Source organism: Oncorhynchus tshawytscha, linkage group LG16, assembly GCF_018296145.1.
Source record: "Oncorhynchus tshawytscha isolate Ot180627B linkage group LG16, Otsh_v2.0, whole genome shotgun sequence".
Taxonomy (NCBI): domain Eukaryota; kingdom Metazoa; phylum Chordata; class Actinopteri; order Salmoniformes; family Salmonidae; genus Oncorhynchus; species Oncorhynchus tshawytscha.
In genome coordinates this window covers 57,614,091-57,633,381 of record NC_056444.1, presented here as the reverse complement: position 1 = coordinate 57,633,381, position 19,291 = coordinate 57,614,091, and the positions used below count along the sequence as shown (strand labels likewise).

At 42.0% G+C, this 19,291-nt stretch overlaps 1 protein-coding gene across 6 annotated transcripts in view; it reads right to left on the bottom strand.

Annotated features, from left to right (window-relative positions):
- The window catches only part of LOC112215989 (solute carrier organic anion transporter family, member 4A1), a 42,387-nt gene extending 23,476 nt beyond the window's left edge, over nucleotides 1-18,911 (bottom strand). For 2 of the 6 annotated variants that reach the window (XM_042299407.1, XM_024375528.2), the window contains exon 1: nucleotides 18,686-18,911. The gene's annotated coding sequence lies outside the window, so the exon portion shown is untranslated. Of the gene's footprint in view, nucleotides 1-2,083; nucleotides 2,186-5,970; nucleotides 6,033-10,412; nucleotides 10,673-18,685 lie in introns of those variants that run through there. The other 4 variants (XM_024375525.2, XM_042299408.1, XM_024375526.2 and 1 more) reach the window with 4 other exon arrangements.
- Between the last annotated feature and the right edge of the window lie 380 nt (nucleotides 18,912-19,291).

Here is a 19,291-nt window from a genome sequence, read left to right as displayed (position 1 = left end):
CTCTTCTTTGGCTGAAAATGGGACGCCCCACTCAAATCGTGCTAAAATGGCTATCCAGCACTTTCTGTTCTCCATGGTGCAGCCAATAACTATTGAGTGAGCTCTCACACCGATGACCATTCACAGCCATTATTTCCCTTGCCTCCAGGCCCGCACCAGAACTTTTGCATTCTGAAGTAGCTACCCAAGGCTGGATGCTTAGTTATTTTGTCATGTTTTGACCCAGTCGTTAATTCTAATCATTCAACATTGCTGTGCTAAACAAATCATTGGCATGTAACTAGCTAGCAGAGATTCAATGATGATGAGAGACAAGAACTTCAGTAAATAATGATTTAGCTAATATCCAATAAGCGTGCGCTGGTTAATGAATGGAATTCTGAGTGTTTATGGTTTCCATGGTCTATTATTAGTTTCACATTTATTCTTGGAACAGGAGAGATCGCATTTGTAAAATGATACATTGTTGCACCGGTCATGGGCAGACAGGTAAATTAATACAATCCAAACCAAAATATTTTATGAATTTTATACTTGGGCTGCAGGACCGTGGAATGATGACATTAACACGTCATGGTATTTTGCGGGAGCATTGTCCCACAACTCCCATATACTGTATCAACCAATCAGCGTCCAGAATCCAAACAACCCATTTCATGAGACAATATACACATGGCCAGTACATTCATAAGAAGTACCATTGTTTATGTCATTACCTAGCAACACACTACTACCTTTACAGATCCACTGTCTCATCTGCCAAGCCATGCAATTTATAAACTTGTCCACTGTATAAAGCATTATACATTATGTCCAACATTTGTAACATGGTTGCAATATTGAAATTCAATCTCCACTGCGTCCCATAATAATGAATGTGTTGGGAGTCTGGGCAAGACAGACAGGCAGCTTTTCTCAGCCAGTCAAAATCATGTATCAGCATAATTTTTATGGATAGAAAGAATTTTCTATAGAAAAACTGGTAAAACGAAACAAAATGCAGCTAGTTTGCTGTCTTTCCAGCTTCAGTGATTGTGTGGTAGCTGTGTAGTTGGCTATCTAGCAAGGGGGAAGAGCCTCCATTGCAACCATTTTTGCTTGCCATAGCAACCTGCACATTTCTGGAACTATCAACCAGCGCTTGGGTCGTTTTGCTTTACATGGCAGCCAATACGAATAGAACTAATGACCAGAAAGCGCCTACAATTGCACTTGACAACCAATGTTAGTGAATGTAGCATCACATTTTGTAGAAACTGTATGGTTTGGGAATGAATCTTGCTTTTTAATGCTGGTAACCAATAATATATGAGAGGCCGTGTGTTATGACATTTTTATCATGGCTGTGGTGGTCTACGGCTTCGCCTTGGCTGTAACAGCCATGATACAATTGTCATAACACATGACCTCTCATGTATTACTGCTTAAATCAAATTATACAGCTCAGACTCCATCTCATTAAACCTATTCCAACAGCAACGAAAAATAACTGAAAGCCTTTAGTCAGATAACACTTGGATATTTCTATGACCAAATCATTATTTCAAACATAAAAAATACCTTATTAAACATACTCCTTGTTGCTTGGTTTGTACAGACCATTTTTGGTTGACATTTTTGAAAACATTATATTCCATACAATCCAACTGCTTTAGAACTTTCAGGATACCTGCAAAAACAGTTTGGCCTGCCAACATTCTTCAGAGCCATAAACATGTGATGCTTTGTTGAATGATCAACTAAACCCTGGTGAGCAAGTACTAGGAAAGAAAAGCTAACAACTGTTTCAAGTATGCAATTAAAGCATATTGCTGTTATCTGTTATTTTGAGACTGGAGAAAATCCTTTCTTCCTCAGCTTTGGAAGCTACGCAACTTTTCGCATAATATGCTAACCCTCCTCTCCTCAGTACAACATAATTTAGTTAACAATATAATCAGATTGAAGATTAAACTCGCACAGAATAAAATAAAATCCTCAGATTGACCATACGGTTTTCTCAATTACTCCCCAATACCAATAATGAAGCATTACAATAAATACTCATTAGAAAGCGAAATATTAAGCATAATTTGCATCCTACCTCCACTCTTCCTCACAGGGTAAGGGAAACTGAGTCAGGGAGAGAGATAGAGACGGAGGTATCCCAGGTTCTAACCCAGTCTCTCCAAGCCTCTTAAAGGCTAACACTGAGACAGCTCAACGCCCAATCCTGACGTACAGATCCTGCTGATGACAGCCATGTGGGACAGCCCACCACTACAGTACCTAATCCACCTGGATAATTGGCTAGGGCTTACCACCACCGCCCACTGGCCAACCATGACACGCACACACACACACACACCACCGCTGTAGAATACAGTATAACATAATATATATAATATAATAACTGCAGTATAATCTCGTTTTAGATCACACATCTCTGTGGTTATAGCTCAAAGGGTGAATCGTAAACAACGGTAACTACTGTAAATGCAAACTCATTATTTGAACACATATTCACTAGAGCAGCAAATGAATGTGAATGTTGTGTGTGAACAGGAGAATGAAATAGCCTAGTCTGACCGCCGGCCACACAGCCATTGTATGCGTGGGGTCGTTTCAGGACAAGTATATAGGGAAACGTTATCCTGACCGTGAACAGAATAGCACTTCAGCTCTTCTGAAGGGAATTATCACAGTGTTGTGTGTTTGTCAGGTGTTTCTCTCTCTCTCTCTCCCTCACTAAAATACACACACACAAACAAATACACCCTTTACCTTATCACCTTTATGATATACCCTCAGGTTTTGCCTGATTTTCCCTGAGGGCCACTTTACAGGTTAAATCATCTGCTGCTGCCTTCAGGATCCTCAAAACGAGCAATTATTTGCCCGAACCTCTGCGCTCAGTCCACAAACGTAATACCAAAAACCTGATTTTCACAGCTTTGAGGATGTTTATGACATCAGGGTTTTTGGCTACATGCCATATACAGTAGTAGTAATATTGTCCTCATAATTCTGCATGAAGTGATGGCACTGGTGGTCTGTTACTGCTGTTAAAACAACAGAGAAAGACGAGTACTATCTGGCTTCAGCAACAATGGTCATGATGATTGCAGATATAAGAGTATGCGGTGGTGAGCCAGACCAGAACATTTGATTAAATCCTAATTAAATCGTATTGAGCAGTTGATTGATGGCCAAGTGGAGATATCCCCATTTCCCTCAGATAGTTTGAGAGAGAGAGAGAGTAAGACTCTACATTAGACTATGGGAACTAGTCTGGAGCTGGAAGGACGCACTTGAGCCAGGGTACAATGTTCACAATGAGCCATGGGGTGATGTCTGTTATTTAGTTGTTTGCGTATCCCAGTGCAACGGATATATGAAGAAAAACAAGGCCCAAACACAAGATTTGGCAAACCTTCTAGTGTTTTACAGACCTGTTCCATTTATATTGGGATCTTCGAGTCTTTTCATTTCTATATCAAAGTGAGATCAAAATGAGGGAGCTCAGATGAATAAGCAAAGGGGCTACCGGTCCTCATTCTTATGAATAGCAGCTCATTCTTATGAATAGCAGCAGTGTTTGCTTTGGAGTGAGGAGGGTTTCCTCCTCTTTGGTAAACAGTTTCCTTTGATGTGTTGTTGGAGGCGCTCACATGGCTATTGCATGCAGAGCCAAGAGGTAGAACCAGAGCCATATCTTTAGATTTGGGACAACTTTTAGCATTTTTTTATTTTGTTCTTATTCTAGACATTCAGTTCCATATTATTGTTTAAATATCCCCCGTGTCATTTTAATGGGGAGTTAACATGGCTGCCATAGAATGTTGTAGTGTCATGCAAATGCATCATAATTCAGAAACCTCAAAGGCCCAACTCTTTAAGAGTGCATTCGTAAATTTACCCTGGAAAGTAGAGTGAATTCTGGGCCGTTCCTAAATTCAGAGTGTTGTCAGATTGTCCGTTTGTAAATTCATAGTGCACACTGGACGCTCTGGCCGAGAAGTAGAGTTGATCCGAGCAATCTGACCTCACAGCAGCAATCATGCACCCAAGCTAACTGGCTAATTTTGATAAGCTTGCTAGCTACTTTCAGTCACAAATGAGAGAACACCTCACTTGGACCATTTCACTCACCCTAGCAGAGCTGGTTATACTGTTTTCATGTTATCTTAAGGAACCACTGCTTTTAATCAGGGCAAGGTGACCGGAAACATGACGGAATACAAACAGTGTAACTATTCCCTCCGCAAGGCAATCAAACAAGCTAAGCGTCAGTACAGAGACAAAGTAGAATCTCAATTCAACGGCTCAGACACAAGAGGTATGTGGTAGGGTCTACAGTCAATCACGGATTACAAAAAGAAAACCAGCCCCGTCAGGGACCAGGATGTCTTTCTCCCAGGCAGACTATATAACTTTTTTGCCTGCTTTGAGGACAATACAGTGCCACTGACACGGCCCGCAACTAAAACATGCGGACTCTCCTTCACTGCAGCCGACGTGAGGAAAACATTTAAACGTGTCAACCCTCGCAAGGCTGCAGGCCCAGACGGCATCCCCAGCCGCACCCTCAGAGCATGCGCAGACCAGCTGGCTGGTGTGTTTACGGACATATTCAATCAATCCCTATCCCAGTCTGTTGTTCCCACATGCTTCAAGAGGGCCACCATTGTTCCTGTTCCCAAGAAAGCTAAGGTAACTGAGCTAAACGACTACTGCCCCGTAGCACTCACTTCCGTCATCATAAAGTGCTTTGAGAGACTAGTCAAGGACCATATCACCTCCACCCTACCTGACACCCTAGACCCACTCCAATTTGCTTAGCGCCAAAATAGATCCACAAGCCTCCTCAGGAGGCTGAAGAAATTTGGCTTGTCACCAAAAGCACTCACAAACTTCTACAGATGCACAATCGAGAGTATCCTGTCGGGCTGTATCACCGCCTGGTACGGCAACTGCTCCGCCCACAACCGTAAGGCTCTCCAGAGGGTAGTGAGGTCTGCACAACGCATCACTGGGGGCAAACTACCTGCCCTCCAGGACACCTACACCACCCGATGTCACAGGAAGGCCATAAAGATCATCAAGGACAACAACCACCCGAGCCACTGCCTGTTCACCCCGCTATCATCCAGAAGGCGAGGTCAGTACAGGTGCATCAAAGCTGGGACCGAGAAACTGAAAAACAGCTTCTATCTCAAGGCCATCAGACTGTTAAACAGCCACCACTAACATTGAGTGGCTGCTGCCAACACACTGACTCAACTCCAGCCACTTTAATAATGGGAATTGATGGGAAATGATGTAAAATATATCACTAGCCACTTTAAACTATGCTACCTAATATAATGTTTACATACCCTACAATATTCATCTCATATGTATACGTATATACTGTACTCTATATCATCTACTGCATCCTTATGTAATACATGTATCACTAGCCACTTTAACTATGCCACTTTGTTTACATACTCATCTCATATGTATATACTGCACTCAATACCATCTACTGTATCTTGCCTATGCCTCTCTGTACCATCACTCATTCATATATCTTTATGTACATATTCTTTATCCCCTTACACTTGTGTCTATAAGGTAGTAGTTTTGGAATTGTTAGCTAGATTACTTGTTGGTTATTACTGCATTGTCGGAACTAGAAGCACAAGCATTTCGCTACACTCACATTAACATCTGCTAACCATGTGTATGTGACAAATAAAATTTGATTTGATTTAATGACAGTTTTTTAGCCAATGTTTACTGACACCTGTCATAACCACGGTGCTAGGCTGTTTGTAAATTCATAAATTATTCTTTGCTCTGATACTCTCAAACCAGAGTGCTCTGAACTTTCGGGAGTAGATTGCCAGAGTGAATTTACAAACGCACCCTAAATACGTGGCTCTGGGTAGAACCACTGGCTCACATAAAATAGCAGGGTAGGGAAGCCACCCTACTCATTCTCACCTGTTGTTCCTGGAAGGGAAGCACTTCCAATAGTAAATCTTCATTCGACCTCCATTCCTCAACTGCAACATAGAGGATGGAATATGGATGTAACACACTTATTATCAGGTTTAAGTTCGGTAATAAGGTGCTGTAACTTGACGCTGATAAACACAATTTTTAGGGAAAATATTAAACTAAACATATTTGAAAATCATTAATTTGGGGAAGAACTGTATGTTTCTGTATCTGTCTTGTGACGGATTGGTCCAGAGCACACAGAAGATTTGGTTTTGCCTGCTGAGATCAGACAATGTATGGTCCGATTGCAACGTCATAGATGTCCGAAAGAAAAACTAAAATTTAACCAATCACTACAAAACGAACCAGGGAACAGCCCACTAACATTGTTGTCTTTCAGCCCCCGTTGGCTCAATGTTCCTGGGAGGTTCAGGCAACAGCAAACATACTATTTCCATTAGAACAATCTCCGATACTGATCTAACCATTGTGTCTAGTCTACAAAGTACACTATTAAAACCTGACATTCCTTCATCTCTGTTTGGCCCCAGGGTAGTATTGTTCTCCATACTGTTTATCTTTATACAGTTACAGTACATCCATACTGTATGCCCTCAAAAAAATAATATCAGGACATTTTATGAGGTGGTCGACACCCATTGCATGTGCTGTGTAGGCTAATACCACCCAATTTGAGCACTTACAGTAAGTTGTGGGCAGCAGCTAGCCTAGTGGTTAGAACGTTGGGCCAGTAACCGGAAGGTTGCTAGATTGAATCCCTGAGCTGACAAGGTAAAACATATGTTCTGCCCCTGAACAAGGCAGTTAGTTAACCCACTGTTCCTAGGTCATCATTGTAAATAAGGATTTCTTCTTAACTGACTTGCCTAGTTGAATAACAAAAAAGTTCTGACTCTCATCACAAACATTACACTGGCTTGGTATTCACCCCCCTTGGCATTTTTCCTATTTGGTTGTTGTTTGTCTCTATAAGCTTGGCACATCTAGTCACTTGGGTTTTTGCCCATTCTTCAAGGCAAAACTGCTCCAGCTCCTTCAATTTGGATGGGTTCCGCTTGTCTACATCTTTAAGTCATACCACAGATTCTCAATTGGATTGAGGTCTGGGCTTTGACTAGGCCATTCCAATACATTTTAATGTTTCCTCTTAAACCACTCAGTGTTGCTTTAGCAGTATGCTTAGGGTCATTGTCCTGCTGGAAGGTGAACCTCTGTTCTAGTCTCAAATCTCTGTAAGACTGAAACAGGTTTCCCTCAATAATTTCCTCTATATATATAGTGCCATCCATCATTCCTTCAATTCTGACCAGTTTCCCAGTCCTTGACGATGAAAAACATCCCCACAGCATGATGCTGCCACCACCATGCTTCACTGTAGGGTTGGTGTTCTCGGGGTGATGAGAGGTGTTAGGTTTGCACCAGACATAGCGTTTTCCTTGATGGCCAAAAAGCTAAATTTGAGTCACATCTGACCAGAGTACCTTCTTCTACATGTTTGGGCAGTCTCCCACATGCCTTTGGGCGAACACCAAACATGTTTGCTTATTGTTTTATGGCCACTCTTCTGTAAAGCCCAGCTCTGTGGAGTGTATGGCTTAAAGTGGTCCTATGGACAGATACTCCAATCTCCGCTGTGAAGCTTTGCAGCTCCTTCAGGGTTATCTTTGGTCTCTTTGTTGCCTATCTGATTAATACCCTCCTTGCCTGGTCCGTGAGTTTTTATGGGCGGCCCTCTCTTAGCAGGTTTGTTGTGGTGCCATATTCTTTCCATTTTTTAAGAATAGATTTAATGGTGGGATGTTCAAAGTTTCTAATATTTTTTTAGAACCCAACCCTGATCTGTACTTCTCCACAACTTTGTCCCTGACCTGTTTGGAGAGCTCCTTGGTCTTCATGGTGCAGTTTGCTTGGTGCTGCCCCTTGCCCAGTGGTGTTGTAGACTCTGGGGCCTTTCAGAACAGGTGTATATATATACTGAGATCATGTGACAGATCATGTGACACTTAGATTGCACACAGGTGGACTTTATTTAACTAATTATGTGACTTCTGAAGGTAATTAGATGCTCCAGATCTTATTTAGGGGCTTCATAGCATTTTTTATTTTTTTTAAATAGGAAAAATGCCAAGGGGGTGAATACTTTTGCAAGGCACTGTATCTGTGTGCATCACATGAATCTGATCATGATGTCCATGCTGTGCACTGAAGTCTATCATCATGTATTCAATCCATTACAGCCAATATGTTTACATACTGTAGGAGTACCAGTATGTCATAGATGAGCAGCATCGTTCTGACTAGTGCATTATGATGAATTATGAGGTGATCAGTGCACATTATGGACATCATGATCAGAGTCACGTGATGCACACAGTCACCCCAAAAGCACTAGCGAGACAGAGGGATACACTCCATACATAGCAGCCACAAGAAAACGACAACTTACATCATACAGTAGACTGCAAACAAGAACTGACAGACAGAAAGACATGGCACAGCAGGTATAGAACTGCCAGACAGACAGCCAGGGACAGACAGACATACGGACAGACAGCCGGGCCCTCAGTGAGTAGGCGTTAGCAGGTTGTCCCTCAGGCCAGCAGAGATCTTGACTGGGGCTGAGGCTGGGCACTATGACATTGCCAGAACGCCAGGCCCTGGACTCAGCACACTCGCAATGTACCTATAGTAGGAAACAGCAGAGGGAACACCCCCATATCCACATCGATGGAACAGTAGTGGAGAGGGTAGTAAGTTTTAAGTTCCTCGGCGTACACATCACAGACAAACTGAATTGGTCCACCCACACAGACAGCATCGTGAAGAAGGCGCAGCAGCGCCTCTTCAACCTCAGGAGGCTGAAGAAATTCGGCTTGTCACCAAAAGCACTCACAAACTTCTACAGATGCACAATCGAGAGCATCCTGTCGGGCTGTATCACCGCCTGGTACAGCAACTGCTCCGCCCACAACCGTAAGGCTCTCCAGAGGGTAGTGAGGTCTGCACAACGCATCACTGGGGGCAAACTACCTGCCCTCCAGGACACCTACACCACCCGATGTCACAGGAAGGCCATAAAGATCATCAAGGACAACAACCACCCGAGCCACTGCCTGTTCACCCCGCTATCATCCAGAAGGCGAGGTCAGTACAGGTGCATCAAAGCTGGGACCGAGAGACTGAAAAACAGCTTCTATCTCAAGGCCATCAGACTGTTAAACAGCCACCACTAACATTGAGTGGCTGCTGCCAACACACTGTCAATGACACTGACTCAACTCCAGCCACTTTAATAATGGGAATTGATGGGAAATGATGTAAAATATATCACTAGCCACTTTAAACAATGCTACCTAATATAATGTTTACATACCCTACATTATCCATCTCATATGTATACGTATATACTGTACTCTATATCATCTACTGCATCTTTATGTAATACATGTATCACTAGCCACTTTAACTATGCCACTTTGTTTACATACTCATCTCATATGTATATACTGCACTCAATACCATCTACTGTATCTTGCCTATGCCGCTCTGTACCATCACTCATTCATATATCTTTATGTACATATTCTTTATCCCCTTACACTTGTGTCTATAAGGTAGTAGTTTGGGAATTGTTAGCTAGATTACTTGTTGGTTATTACTGCATTGTCGGAACTAGAAGCACAAGCATTTCGGTACACTCGCATTAACATCTGCTAACCATGTGTATGTGACAAATAAAATTTGATTTGATTTGATTTAGTATGCCTATGCATCAGTCCCGTGTGTATGTTAGTGGCTAGTTTTCCCTCTGGGTGCCTGAAGCGTAAGGCAGGGCCAACCTGAAACACATGGGGCGGACAGGACTCATACGTTTATAATCCTGGTTATGGCAGCAGTTTTCTGTTATCATTGTCCAGATGCTGTTATCATGGGACATTACCTCCCAATTATACAGGTAGTTACTAAGCTTCCCTTCATGATGCTTCTGCAGGCTATGCATGATAAGACCAGTGAAGAATTTGAAATATTACCATTTTGTTTTTCATAAGGTAGGAAATAGGTCCTACATTTCCAAATGTGCAGTTCATCTCCTTAGCTACAATTTATACAAATGTACTCTGGTTACGTACGTTACATTGTACCCTACCACATGTAACAGTGACAGTAGCTGTAGTGACACTGGGTTCAGGGTGCCCTTTGGAATTCTACTCACAGTAAGTTGATGTTATTACACTTTACTGCTCTATTATGGAATGTATATACAATACAACTGTGTGCCATTAAACGAGATGCCTTTCATATTTGTGCTTGATACAGGTACCTCAACCACAGTTGATTCAGCCAAGTGTATTCAGAGATTTCCTTTCAGAATTTTGGAAAATGTAAGTAAGACCTATTCAAAAACTGTTTACTGTACATACCAAGTCAGAGTAACTGATCTTCAGTTTTACTTTCCTTTTACTTTAAATTATTTTCCTCCTAAAGATGTGCTGACTGTCTTTTAGTTTCCCTTCTGTTGACATGTATTCCATACAGCAGATGAGACCAGTTCTGTCAGGTGATCCATTTGGTACATCCACTAGTACAGTATCTAACATACTGTAGCCACTGAGCTAAAATCCCCAAAGCTTCCCTACCAAAGTTTTTCACTAACAGCAGCAGTAGCAGCAGTTTTAACAGCCTGTATCTCCCTACACAGCAGTTGAGCAGCACATTGCGCTCTCTTGATATCAAACCGATGCCCTGCCCAGTCTCCCTTGGGATTGGCACGTTCAGTATTTTGGATGAGGCCATTCCATCCTATTTTAAAGAAATGTGAACTTTGAAACCTCTTGGCTGATCTTGAAGCCTAATCAGCACTTCCTGGTACTGCCTCAGAACAACAGGTGAGTCAGATGTGTAACTGGGCTGTGGGGAGACTCCAGGAACAGATATCCCCAGTGTGGTTAAACTGTATTTAATATCAATAGCTTTCTTAATGGACGGATTCCATTGACACCCATAATGTGCCAACCAGAGTGTGATGTCCTCCTGTACAGAAAGGTATGTGTGGAAAAATCCCTCAGCCTTCCAGCTCATTGCAGTAACAGTACACCCCACAGGGCACAACTCACTCTATTGGAGCTAATGAGACTGGACAAGGCAGGCACTGACCCAATAATGGCTTTCCACTTGCTGCTCACAGGGCTAACATCACCCTGCAGCCAATTCTTTATTCAATTTCTTGCAAAAAATAAATCCCACATTAAATAACAGAAGAATACCTTAAATGTACCTTATGTAAAACCATATCAGAGACCCAGGGTTATTTTTTTGAATCTCTTATATTGGGTCAAATGACATATGATTCATTACAGTGGAGGCTGCTGAGGGGAAGACACCTCATAATAATGGAGTGAATGGAATGGCATCAAACCATGTGTTTGACTTATTTGATACCATTCATATATTCCACTCCAGCCATTACCACAAACCTGTCCTCCCCAATTAAGGTTCCACCAACCTCCTGTGATTCATTAATTCTTTACAGCTAAATAATTGAATCTATTAAATGAATAGTTTAGTTCCAAAACGATATAAAAACACTTTGAAGCTTCTATATTGCAATAGTTAACACACCATATAAATACAATGGATTTTACACAGCATACTACGATTTCACTTCCCAGGGTGCAATGCTCCCCCCAGGGCTGTTGGCTGGCTAGTGGTTACTGATAGCAAGCCTAGACAAATATCAAGTAGTCTAAATATTGTGAATTTCACGTGACTTTAGGGTTGTGTAATTACATTTTTTTTAAACTTGTCATTTTTAGCAGGCTCTTATAAAGAGTGACTTACAGGAGCATTTAGGGTTAAGCGCCTTGCTTAAGCCCACATCAACATATTTTTCACCTAGTCGGCTCGGGGATTTGAACCTGCGACCTATTACTGGCCCAACGCTCTTAACCGCTAGGCTACCTGCTGCCCTCATACTATAATGCTCACATGAATGTCATACTGAATATACAGTATGATCATGTCATTGTCAATCAAAAATAATTATAATTTAGTAGAATAACGACAATGATGCAGTGCACTGTACTGCTGTGTGACCCCTTTTACATCGTTGTTTCGGTGGACTGGCCCTCGTCATCTGCTCTGTAATCAAAGTATTCCCATAGTTTGCTTCTGGAGCCAGTTTTGTCAACAAGCTACATGCATGGAGGTATGATGTTTCTCATTTTCTCTCTCCTCTCACTTGCTTCTCAAAAGTGGCTTGCGCTGTGTCAGCTGCATGACCAAGCCAAAGTAGCCTGGCTAGCTACTGCCACCATGAAAAGATTCAGACAAATTACTAGACACTCGATCCTCTCAATCGGTATATGACATGAGACACATTTGACCAAAAGTAACACAAATTCTAGTTTGTGTTACTTTTGTTTTTTATGTTCTAGTATCAAAAAAGTAGTGAAGTTTGGGTATCCTACGAAACACTAGTAGGAGAGGGGACAGCTCTTTCTACTCTCACCTCCCCTGGTTGCACCCCAGCACTATTTGTCTTTGGCGGCTGAGAGTCATAAATGGGGACACACCAATGCATCCTTCCTCAGATGTTATATAGTTTATCATATACATATGCAAATCTACATTTGTGAGTTGTGTGCATACACGTGTGATGTTTTAAATCAAAGCCAACCAAAGCCAGAAATGCTGTATACTGGGAGGCTTTAAAGGAGGATTGGTCCCTATCCCTCTGACTGTGTGTGGTTTGAGTGGTGTAATGTGCTGCCTCAGGCCTATAGGGGTGGGGTGATTTTGATGGGGATAGGTAAGAGTTTGTTGAGTGGAGGAAAATTATGTCCATTTACTGTACAAATCACTGTGTAAAGGTCCGATTCCATCCAAAATAAGACGCATACCGACACACACAGATGAACCTTCTGCCCTACTTTTCCAGGCAGGCTTGCTATCTGCTGTTGATGTGTTGGATCACAGATGAAACCGACTGGAAGAAATGACCTCCAGTAAGCCAATCAGACATCTCCAAGCCAGACTTACCCTTATATGAGCTTTCTGAGGGGTGAGGAGAGGCCACCATGTAGATGATGCCTATGAATTACCCGTGTCTGCTGACCCTGATGCTCACTGCCTGCCGAGGTTGGGCTTGCCTCAACTTCAGAGATGAAAAGAAAGACTGAAAAAATAAACACTGCGCTACAAATGAACCAGACCTCACAGTGAAGCTACAGGAACACTCAGAGCAGGATATAGGTCAACCAGTTCAACCACATGGAGAGTGGAGGGCAGTGGGAAACAGTGAGGGCCTTCTACGCCCTCAGTGAACGCCTAAGGATTCCTAAGGATTTTTTAAAACTTCCGCCTTCTTGAAGGCCTTGACACGTCACTCCTGAGAGCGCATGCAGTAGCCTAGCTTTCCCACGGTTTAGCTAGCTTTTGTTGTAGTGTGTGGTGCCTACAGACACAAGTGTTATTGTGAAGGATAATTTTGCTAATTTGTTAACATCGCCCTGAGTTGAGTGCCACGGTGGTGTGCATTGTACACGGTCTAATTTCCTTCATCTGAACATCAGTGTCAGCAACAATCATGCATCTCAGTTCATTACACACAGCATAACACATACAATTAAATATTTGAGAATATATTACATAGAACAGACATGCTTCGGTATTAGGCTGTAGACCTGTGGTGTATCTTCGCTAGAGTATTTGACAAAGCATTGCAGATAACAGCATTGCTTTAAAAGGGGATACAGTACGTTTGAAAATAACATATAATGAACAAATTCGTGTCTGTCAACCAAACTAGCCACTATCCAGTGTTAGGGAGTAGTGAACTCCATGTACAGTTGAAGTCGGAAGTTTTACATACACCTTAGCCAAATACAAATACATTTCAATGTGTCAGAAGTTAGCATACACTCAATTAGTATTTGGTAGCAATTCCTTTAAATTGTTCAACTTGGGTCAAATGTTTTGGGTAGCCTTCCACAAGCTTCGCACAATAAGTTGGGTGAATTTTGGCCCATCCCTCCTGATAGAGCTGGTGTAACTGAGTCAGGTTTGTAGGCCTCCTTGCTCGCACACTCTTTTTCAGTTCTGCCCACAGATTTTCTATAGGATTGACGTCAGGGCTTTGTGATGGCCTCTCCAATACCTTGACTTTGTTGTCCTTAAGCCATTTTGCCACAACTTTGGAAGTGTGCTTGGGGTCATTGTCCATTAGGAAGACCCTTTTGCGACCAAGCTTTAACTTCCTGACTGATGTCATGAGATTTTGCTTTAATATATCCACATAATTTTCACACCTCATGATGCCATCTATTTTGTGAAGTGCACCAGTCCCTCCTGTAGCAAATCACCCCCACAACATGATGTTGCCACCCCCGTGCTTCACAGTTGGGATGTGGTTCTTCAGCTTGCAAGCGTCCCCCTTTTTCCTCCAAACATAACGATGGTTATTATGGCCAAACAGTTATATTTTTGTTTAATCAGACCAGAGGACATTTCTCCAAAAAGTACGATCTTTGTCCCCATGTGCAGTTGCAAACCGTAGTATGGAAGCAGTGGCTTCTTCCTTGCTGAGCGGCCTTTTAGGTTATGTCGATATAGGACTCGTTTAACTGTGGATATAGATACTTTTGCACCTGTTTCCTCCAGCATCTTCACAAGGTCCTTTCCTGTTGTTCTGAGAATGATTTGCACTTTTCGCACCAAAGTACGTTCATCTCTAGGACACAGAACGCCTGGTCTCATGGTGTTTATACTTGCATACTATTGTTTGTACAGATGAACGTGGTACCTTCAGGCATTTGGAAATTGCTCCCAAGGATGAACCAGACTTGTGGAAGTCTACAAAAAAACTTCTGAGGTCTTGACTGATTTCTTTTGAATTTCCTATGATGTCAAGCAAAGAGGCACTGAGTTTGAACGTAGGCCTTGAAATACATCCACAGGTACACCTCCAACTGACTCAAATGATGTTAATCAGAAGCTTCTAAAGCCATTACATAGTTTTCTGGAATTTTCCAAGCTGTTTAAAGGCAGTCAACTTAGTGTATGACCCACTGGAATTGTGATACAGTGAATTATAAGTTAAATAATCTGTCTGTAAACAATTATTGGAAAAATTACTGGTGTCATCCACAAAGTAGATGTCCTAACCTGTCACGACTTCCGCCGAAGTTTGCTCCCCTGCCTGTTCGGGCGGTGCTCAGTGGTCGTCGTCACCGGCCTACTAGCTGCCACCGATCCCTTTTTCGTTGTCTGTTTGTTTTGTCTTATTAGTTTCACCTGTGTCCTGTTGTATGTGCTTAATGGGCTTCCTTATTTAAAGTACGTGTACCCGCCCTTGTTTTGTGCAGGATTGTATTTTTGTTACGTGTGTGCATTAGGTAGAGGTGTTCGTGTTCTGGACCTGGTACCCTGTGTTTTGGGTGGTCCACATTATTGTCCTGTGTTGTGGGCTTGTTATCTTGTGCCGCATTAAAGTGCACCTTTTCCCTGTGGAACTCTCTGCGTCTGATTCCTTCCTCACCCACTTAGTCCCGCGTGACATAACAGACTTGCCAAAACTATAGTTTGTTAACAAGAAATTTGTGGAGTGGTTGAAAAACAAGTTTTAATGACTCCAACCTAAGTGTACGTAAACCTCCGACTTTAACTGTAGTTCAATTAGTAATTTAACTACATTTTGCAATAGCTTGGTGGTATTTTAACTAAATTTAAATCTCGGTAGTGCTTTCAGTTACTTTTAAAAAAAACATTTTTTACCATGGAGTGGATTAACATCTGCTAACCATGTGTATGTGACAAATACATTTGATTTGATTTGATTTAGCTAACTACTGGAACTACACGCTACTTTTTTTGCAGGAAGAAGACATAGGTGAAGTAGGCAAGAAGTTCCTTTCTCTGTCGACATCAGACATGTCTAATTCTCACTTGCATTTAATAAATTACACATTCTGTTAACACCTGACTCCAGAGTGATCTGTTCTTGCACTTTGTAGTCTATGACATTTAAGATTTAGATATGATAATATAATATATCACAAAGTAGTTTAGATGTAGTGAACTTCTTTTGTGAAGTAACTTCAGTTGAGTAAACTATATATTTCTCAGGGGTAGCTTTAGTGTAGCTTAAGTTCTTCTGGTGTGAAGTAACTTGTAGCTTGGTAAACTATATAGCTGAGTACAGAGTATCTCTATTCTTATAAAGTTCACTCAGTCATGTTTTATTTTAGATTTCATGTACATTACATCACATACTAACTTGACCTACCTCTCTCTCTCTCTCACACACACACACACACACACACACACACACACACACACACACACACACACACACACACACACACACACACACACACACACACACACACACACACACACACACAATATTGGATAGCATACCACTGATAAGTGGTTTGTTTTGGTGGCTACCTCTCCTTATTGTGCCAAACGGAGCTCACTCAGGCAATATCCGTTTGCCAGGCTCAAATGGGGAGCAGGTGGCATGGAGAGGGAGGAGGCTGAACCTCGCTAACCAGAACTGGGCTGGGGATGCCTAACCAGAGTCCAGACCGTATACAGTTCTCATTGCTATTGCATGGGCTTATTGCAGGCATGGTCGTGCATACACAGTATAACAAGAAACATGGGGATATGAAGCATATAGGTCTTATTCTTTCCTTTGAACTCCTCACTAGCACACACACACACACATTCAATCATATCATACTTACACACACGCATACACACACACACACTTAGGTTTACACTACCTTATTCTATATGACCCTAACAGAGGATACTCTCTCCATCCACATAGTGGCAAACAGTAGGATTGGTCGGGGAGGGTATGGGGGGGTCTAGGGACCGTGATTGGTTTAAGACCTTCAACACGTTGCCCTCTGCAACCACTGCTGTCACTCGGTCAACAGGACTAATTTTTCATGTGGTTTTTAAAGTGAGTAGTGGTCTCATGGGGGAGGGGGGATGCACACCAGAGTAAATGGGCACTTAACAATGGACAAGCTCACATGGGAGACCCCTGTCAATTATGTATAAGGGACAAGGGATCAAGTGTTACTGCGAATCACTCTTAAAATATCCAAATGTTACAGGCATGGGGAAACAGAGAAGGGTTTTAAGTGTGTAAAAATGCCATGTGTCAAGCCTGGTCTGGCAGTGGTTCAGATTTGAAATCTAATTCTCACAGAGACTGTTATAGTGTAATGACAATATATCCCCATGCATACAAGATATAGGGGACATTTCTTTTTTCTTATTTTTTGTGGTCAACATTTCTGTTTTATTCAGTATGCTATAGGTTTATATGCAAATACTGGTTACCAAAGGTTACAGACCATATGATGTACATAATGTGTACCATGAGTAAGCATAAGGTTTATCTTTTAGTAGGTTGGTATGCATTCATTGGGCCAAAGCCTATTTCACGTGCTTTTGTAAAAGAGCAGGTGCTTAATGCAGGCACGCCACTCACACACAGTAGCGTTTGGAGACTGCATGGAAGACATTTTGCCATGTTGACTTAGCCTAAGTACGAGGAAGCAACACGAGAGACGCAGGTGTCACTTTTTGACCATAGCGACGCAGGCGTTACTGTTTGACCATAGAGACGCAGGTGTCACTGTTTGACCATAGAGACGCAGGTGTCACTGTTTGAACATAGAGACGCAGGTGTTAGTGTTTGACCCTTTTTAATAATAACCTGAGTGAATACAATAACATGCATGGAACTGTGTTGCGCGCTGCATGGCTTTGTTGCGCGACTGCATAGACAAAGGATGGGAGTATGATCGGAAACCCAGTAGGCCTATGCAGAATAGACGTAGGTGTCTTATATATAAACACCCTGCATGTCGACCGATCATTGCTCAGATATGTAGGCTATTCGGGCTACAACAATGAGACCAAAAACAAATCGCTGCTGTGGCACTGTTATAACGGAATAATAGTACCAGGCGAAATTATGCCACCAAGTTTAGTTTCGCCCTATATAATATCCATTTCGTTTTCTTCCATTGTTTTCCTCTGTGTCACGCCTCAACACTTCCTCTTGTCATGATGGGCAAATCCGGCAGCAAATTAATGCGCTAATAACCCAAAAAGTATTCGAGTGAATCCTCTCATACTCCTGTAAACAGAATATATGCTAAGGCATATACCAATGGACAGGTAGTCAGTTAAATCCACCTAATTGTAAAATAATGGTCAATAATAATAATAATAATCAAACAGTCGGTTATCAGCCCATCAGTCCGTATGGTGACTGTATTGTATGAACTAACTCATTTACAGCCTATACAGAATTCATTTGTAATGCTTCCTACGCAATGTAAAGGATTAAATAGGCTAGATACGACCAGATGTTGTTGATGCTGTAGACGCTTTTGTTTATCTGTCAACCATCATTAAGCCCGATGTGACTGAGGAACACAATGCTTTAATCAGTTTAGGCTATGCAGAGCTGAGAGTAAATATTGTATTAATGACTTGGAGTAAAACATGTGCGCCACTGGGAAACGGCATCCACGTTCGTTGGCTTTACAGTAATGACAGCCATAGACCACGAACATGCTGGCCATCGGGATACAGAATTCCTGAGAGTATCCCTAAACGGAACTGGAATGACTGATGTATCGGATACAAAATGTAAAATACTTACATGTTAGTGTCCTTTTAGGTTGCTACCCGTTGTCTCGACCATGCCATTGGGCGGATGACAATTCCATTGGGTGGATGAAATAATGATTCAAATGTCTACATTGATACGTAACGACGTCCTTCCTTGTTTGTTGGTCCTCCCAGTTGGCGGCAGCGTCGGGTCTCTACGCCTCGATTAGACAGTCAGTGATGTTTCGGTTAGACCGACAGTGTTATTGCGTTTTGGTACACAAGATGTAGCCTACATGAATTTCCAGTAGAACCCTGCATTTGTCTTGCAGCATTGCAGAGGCAGTGCGTTCTGTCTCTTACAAAAAAATATTACCGTTTTGAAACTGCAGTCAAAGTGGAGTAACTGCAGTCAACTGTGGTATTTTGGACGCAGTAATTGCAGAATATCTGCAGTGTACTGCAGTTAAATTGCTGTTTTACTGCAATAAAAGTGCAGTAAAAGAAACGGTGTTATTTTGGACGCAGTATTAGCAGCACACTGCAGTTATACTGCACTCTAACAGCAATTATACTGCACAATGAATGCCATCCTTTTTCATAATTGGTGTGGTGCAAATGTAACCCAATAGTACTTTGTAACGAGAATAAAGGATAA